This window comes from Benincasa hispida, chromosome 7 (genome assembly GCF_009727055.1).
Source record: "Benincasa hispida cultivar B227 chromosome 7, ASM972705v1, whole genome shotgun sequence".
NCBI classification, from domain to species: domain Eukaryota; kingdom Viridiplantae; phylum Streptophyta; class Magnoliopsida; order Cucurbitales; family Cucurbitaceae; genus Benincasa; species Benincasa hispida.
Window position 1 is genome coordinate 36,677,312 of NC_052355.1, and position 6,350 is coordinate 36,683,661.

The window sequence follows — 6,350 nt, forward strand, 5'->3', positions numbered from 1 at the left end:
AAAATTAAAAGAAGGGAGTTACAACTCCCCCTCCCTCTCCCCCCTTATTTAATTCACTACAAGAAATATCACTTACAATAGCGTTAAAAAAAACGTTATGGTAGATTTTCCATAGCGTTTTTTCAACGCTATAAAAACTCCATTTTGATAGTGCATATGTGATGCTATAAAAACTTTTCATACATTAAAAAAAAATACTATTGAAACTTTTTGATAGCGTTTTCTATAGCGTGATAAAATTGCTATCAAAACTTTTCAATAACATTTATTCAACGCTAAAAAAAATGTTATCGAAACGTTTTAATAGTGTTTTTCCAACGCTATAAAAAACAGTATCAAAATGTTTCAATGGAATTTTTAATCACATTGTAGAAACGCTATCAAAAAATTTCTATAGCGTTTTCGAAATGCTGTTGTAGCCGATATTAAAAGTCCTCGACTTTTCATAACATTTTTGTGTAGCTATTAATATCGCTATAGAAAGTTGACATATGATAGCTTTAACTCAATGTTATTGAATCATTCATTGTGTTGGAAAAAGTACCATCAAAAGTTTTCGTAGCAATAAAAAAATGTTATAAAAGACATTCTATAGCGATTTTAGACATGCTATTGAAAGTCCCTTATTTTTATTAGCATTTTTTTCATCGTAATGGAAAAAAACTATAAATTATACCCCATCTTCAAGCATGAATTTAATGTTAAAGAACTTTTTATAGCATTTTTTGTAATACTAAACGCAATGCTATAACTGATCTTTAATAGTACTTGTTAATAACATTTTTTTTAGATTTTACAATTTGTTTCGCAAGTATTATTGTAGGATTAATTATAAATATATATTTATAGAAGTCGCTTGTCCATGTTATCGTCTAAACGAAGAAAGATGTAATTCACATTTCATCCAAATCTACAATCATAATTATAACCAAAATCTTCAAATTTATAGCATACAAAAGAAATAAAACACTATATTCATTAAAAAAAAAGTTTGATATAGTCATTGAAAGTATGTTCCAACGAACTTCTAACCTAATAGAACAATTTGTAAATTCTTAATCCAAATAAAATGACTACATATATAATCCCAAAATATCGATACAATTAAAAGAGATGTTTAGATTATAGCAATACCAAAGTTCTTCCACACAAAATATGTAGCTCCAATGTTTGTCGTCCAATCAATCACCTAATAAAAGATAAAACAAAAATAGCTTTCATAAATCATCATGATCTATCTATAATAATAGATTAGCTAATGAATTAAACAAACACTTAATCCACAAAGTAGTAACCAAATTTTCTTACATAGTTTGACTTTATCCATTGGCCATGCAACGGTAGTACCCACAACATCGTCAATAACAATAATGTCAGATGTAGGCCTCCATAGGAAGGAATTTTGTGTTTCTACCGTATCAACCCACACACGAACTGCATTCAGGCCAAGAGGTATGTGATGGACAAGGATTGATGGATCATTGGAAGACCATCTACCTTCAGAAATGACTTCTCTTGAACCAACCCAATCTAGCAGCAAACACTTACGAGGAGTATTGGTAGTAGCACTCTTTTTCACCAATAATATGGTTAGAAAATTTTCAAACAATAACAATTTTGAATACTAAGTGAATAGAAGAAGTCATAATGAATTTACCTGTGGGGAATTTAAGACTGGAGCTGGATTATCTTCTGATGTTGATACTCTAACAGGATTATTAGAATTTTGTTCCTTCATTTTTTCCTATAGAAACAACATATTCAAAGTGTTATATAAAACACAATTTCATAGATAAAGAGAGTTAGGACAATTTTACCTTGTCCCTTATTAAGGAAGCTGCCACGCTTTTCAATTCATCTACATCTGTTGTTAGGTTGTTACATTTTCTTTCAAGAGACGCAATAGTCTTATCTTCCTGAGTTGATGTAGACAACTTTGATCTAGTTACACCGAATCCTAATCCTCGTACATGGCCATGATTGGGACCGAAAACTCTACTAATTGCATCGTCAATTATACTACTTGAACGAGATGTTCCCACATGTTTTTGTTCAATATGCTCCTAAGAAAAAAATGCATGAAATCGTTCAAATGGCAAGAAGTCAATGAGCCATTTTTTTTTGTTGGGGGGGGCGCTTATAATCAACACAAATTCACAACATTTAGAAACTTCTACTTGAACTAAATCATTATTGAAATGACAACATGCCAACAAGAGATCACTTAAACAAAACCAACTAAATAAAGCATTAAACATTAAAAAAAAAAAAAAAAGATCATTTAAGAGGGGGAGAGGGGATGTCTTATGACCAACACAAATCCACAACATTTAGAAACTCCTACTTGAACTAAATTACTACTCAAATGCCAACAAACCAACAAGAGATTACTAAAAAAACAACTCAATAAAGCATTTAACATAGAAAAAGTTCATTTAAATGAGAGGGGAGGGAGGGGGGATGACTTATGACGAACACGAATTCACAACATTTAGAAACTCCTACTTGAACAAAATTACTACTCAAAATACCAACAAGCCAACAAGAGATCACTCAAACAAAACCAACTCAATAAAGGCATTGAACATGAAAAAAAAAACTTCATTTGGGGGGGAATGCCTTAAGACGAACACGAATTCACAACATTTAGAATCTCCTACTTGAACTAAATTACTACTCAAAATGCCAACAAGCCAATAAGAGATCACTCAATAAAGCACTGAACAAAAAAAAAAGTTCATTTAAGAGAAAGGGGGGATGTCTTATGACGAACACGAATTCACAACATTAAAAAACTATAGATATAACTCAATTTATAGCAAATAACATAAGCCCACAAGAGAGATTTATACGACTTAAGACCTATAAAAAAATTAAGAAAAAATACAAAAAATAATCTAACAAGAGTTTTGGCCACTTGGGAGTTAATGAGTTTTCCATCTTTCTTCACTTGTGCTTTTGTCCAAACATCTACTCGGGTAATTGGAGTTGAAGAAGAAGAATTTTTCTACATGGGAAAAAAATATTTTGTTATATATTATCTCTAGTGCTAATTATAATAATGCTATTAGTATTACGTAAATTTTTACCAAACCTTCGGCTAGTCGAGCATAGCCTTTACGATTACACATGTGTGGAAGTATTCAACAAAGATATAAAGACTAAACTTGTTTTCGTACCTTGAATCAAATAAATAAATTTACTCAATAATTGTATCACATACCTTAAATTTTGCACTTGTTTTATCTTTGATAAAGTCATTCCAATCATGTATTGAAGAAATGTTATCTGGCTTTAGTTTAATCAGTTTATTGTCATTTGAAGTTTGCCTAATTTTACTCACTAGTCGAGATTTGCTTGCTCTCCATAGCTCACCCATCTTTATCAACAAATATTTCTTCTGCCATTCTTTATCAACATTATATCGTGCCTAAAGAATAAAAACATTCACGTAATGATATGTAAGAAAGTTTGAATTATATTCATTATATAAATATATAATTATTTATTACATACTTGGATAGAATGCCACAGTACTTCTTTTTGTCTCGTTGAAAGTTTCTTCCAAGTTTCAACAGTCACAGACACCACTTCTCTGAAAAGTGAACCCAAAAATGAGGACAACCCAATCGATGTTTTTTCCATATTCCATTTAACTTTTTTTGTCTCTTTCGTTTTTTCTTCTCGAATTTTCCAAAACAATTTTGGAAATCTTTGAGTTGGGCATCAATTGCATTTCCATTTGCAATCCTAGGAGCTTGTCGTTGTTAAACTTTGCCATCAGACCATGACTTCTTTCTTCTATATGCATGAGATGAAAACAAAAAATGTTTATGATCCATATACATTAATTTCTTAGTATGGTACAATCATTGGGAATGTGTGTGTTCCTCACAAATTGGACATGTTGTCTTGCCCTTTGTTGTGCAACCAACGAGATTTCCATAAGCAGGAAAGTCATTGATCGTCTGCATAAGCACAACTCTCAAATTGAAGTTTGATTTGCTTACTACATCATAAACTTCCACTCCATTCCATAACAATTTTAGGTCATTAATTAATGGTTGCAAATAAATGTCAATATCATTGCCAGGCTGTTTAGGACCAAGAATCAGTAATGTTAGCATTATATTTTCTTTCGATATGCATAACCAAGGAGGTAGGTCATATGTCACAAACATAACTGGCCAACAACTATACCTACTACCAAGGTTAGAAAATGGGTTGAAACCATCAGTTGCAAAACCAAATCTTAAGTTTCGTGGATCGCTTGAAAAGTCTGGCCACTTTACATCAATTGAGTCCCATGAAACGCATTCGGCTGGATGATGCATCTTCACATCACTACTTTTATAGTTCATATTCCATGTTAGTCATTCAGCTACATCATGCATTTGGAACATTCGTTTCAATCTTGGAATCAATGGAAAATACCTCAACACTTTTGTTGGAACTCCCCATTCATCCGTTTGGTACGCTTATCCACCTTCCATCGAGAATGCCCACAAATTAGACAACTCTCTAAATTAGACGATTAAGCAAGTGGAAGATGAGAAGAGTCTATCGTATAGATGAATGCTCAATCGTGTAGAAGAAGGCAATCTACTGTATAGAAAAAATCCTGTGATCGTTTAGCTACGACTAGTTGAGTGAACTATCGTATAGTAACACTCCACGATCGTCTAGTATTTCTTTCAGCTATCGTTTAGTGAAAACCAATTCACTTGACAACAATTCATAAGTTCTTTTCTGAGAATAGCAACTCTTCTAAATTGAGGAAAACCTTTTTCTTTTTATCTCACAGTTACCATAAAACCACCAATAACCTTCCACTCAATTGATTATTAAAGAAAAAAAGATAATTATCCAATAATTAATATTATTGTAAATATATATGATAACCAACTTACCATATTATATTTATAACCTATAGTTTTAATATTTCATCTCATGAAACATATAAACCATAGTTCTTTTTCTATTTTATGGTACTTAATGTAAATCTCATTTACATTGATCCTCCACTTGATGTATTTCATACATCACACCGATCATATCATATATAATCGAATTTTCTCTTGTCAATTTGAACATTTCAAATCAACACCAAGAATTGATTCTCAACTTGAATCTATTGAGCTACCAAGGGGACCTTGATAACGGGCAGAAATGCACGTTATCATAGTGCTAAGTTCTTAAATAATGTTGGTTTGCGTCGATAAAATATGTTAGATTGTGTCCAAAAAGCATCAAATTCATAATATTGCGGTCGCATGCGTTCATCGCATAGAAACAGTTGATTTTTTATTTTTATGCAGAATATGCGTTGACGCAAGGTAGAAATTGTGATCATAGGAAATCATTGGTTGAGTGCCGCAAAGCTTTGTGGTGATTGTGTTCGTAAACATTTACTCAAGAAGGATTGCTGCAATTTGGTTGGCGCAACATGGTAGGCGCATCTAGGTGAAAGGCATAATTAATCACGATGGGACAGAAAGCTGATAACAATCGAATCCAAATTAAGTTGACAGCCACTAACAATAACAAGTACATTCAACTTTTCGGTGACAAATATTCAGTGCATCAGTCAGGAAATTAAAGCCATCCCATTTGTGCAACCATAAGAGAGAAGCCGCCTTTCACCCTGGAAGTTCTATAAATACCAAATGCATCCTTCAGAAAAGGGGTTAACCAGTTCACCATCTCGTGAGTTCACAAGTTCTATTCATAGTTTAGCCTTGTTCTTAGATTTTCTTTCATTTTAAGGCGAACGCGAGAAAAGGAGGTTGTGCCGATAGATCATTCCGGTAAGCTTGGGAGAGCGCTGGAAGCTTCAAGAACAGAGAGAGGGCCGACTCCTGCAGAAGCAGGAATATCTTTTGAACCGAATTGAGATTGACAGTGTAAAAGCCTCGGTCAACAAGGAATTGCTACCAGGCTCTCTACCTTTATCTTCCATTGTTATTTTATACTAAAAACTCATTTATAAAAATGGAATTTACTTCTCTATATATGTTCACTCTCTGTTATTTACGCATGAGTAACTAAATCTGTTGAATGGATTGAGAAGCATTTAGCTAGCACAACTAGGAATCTTCATTCTATGTGATTATCTTGTATTATGTATGCTTCATTCGTCCATTAGAGATACTCGGGAGGGTAGTCTAAATACAGGATCTAAGCTTGGGAAAGTCAGGTTAGAATCTAGGCTCGGGAGCGTCAGATTACAACGCATAATCAAGAGATAGGAGCTTAGGGATAAGCATTGTTTGCTATTAATGCATCGCATGCATCCTAGAGATAGGATATGATTGTGTGCGGTCACCTTGCCTTTATGCATCTTGCATCAT